Below are 542 nucleotides of genomic sequence, written 5' to 3' on the forward strand. Positions count from 1 at the left end.
CCCCTTACTTTCAGTATTTGCATGTTACGATTAGCATTTAAGAATTAATGATGATTACCGGTTAATTTCTCATGCCTAGCTGTCGTTAAAAAAAAAAATCGCGATCATTTAGTATTGGAAACCCGAACCCTTTTTAAGATCGTCAGAATGGTGATTCTCGAGTGATGGAATCGAGATAAATATTCATCGAGAGTGATTCACGATGGAGAATTGGAGTTTAACGGCCCGTTGTCGAGTATGAAAAATATTTGCGTCTCTGATCCTTGATTTCTTTGCCAGGGACACGCCGAGAAGATGAGAAAGATGGAAATTCCACATGAATAAAGTTTCGGGTTAAAATTGTATTCATCATTAAATTCGACGTGAGTTTTATTTCAAAAATTAAATTGACAGATTTATTTCACACCGATGATTTTTCTTCGATGCTTTTGCTGCAACCAAACAAACTCCAAAAATTAATAATTTTCACGAGAAATCGTGCAATGCGTCCGTACTTTCAGTTATTAACTTTAATCTCGGTTCAACTTACTCTTCGTCTTTTT

Source organism: Trachymyrmex septentrionalis, unplaced genomic scaffold (assembly GCF_001594115.1).
Source record: "Trachymyrmex septentrionalis isolate Tsep2-gDNA-1 unplaced genomic scaffold, Tsep1.0 scaffold423, whole genome shotgun sequence".
In the NCBI taxonomy this organism is placed as follows: Eukaryota; Metazoa; Arthropoda; class Insecta; order Hymenoptera; family Formicidae; genus Trachymyrmex; species Trachymyrmex septentrionalis.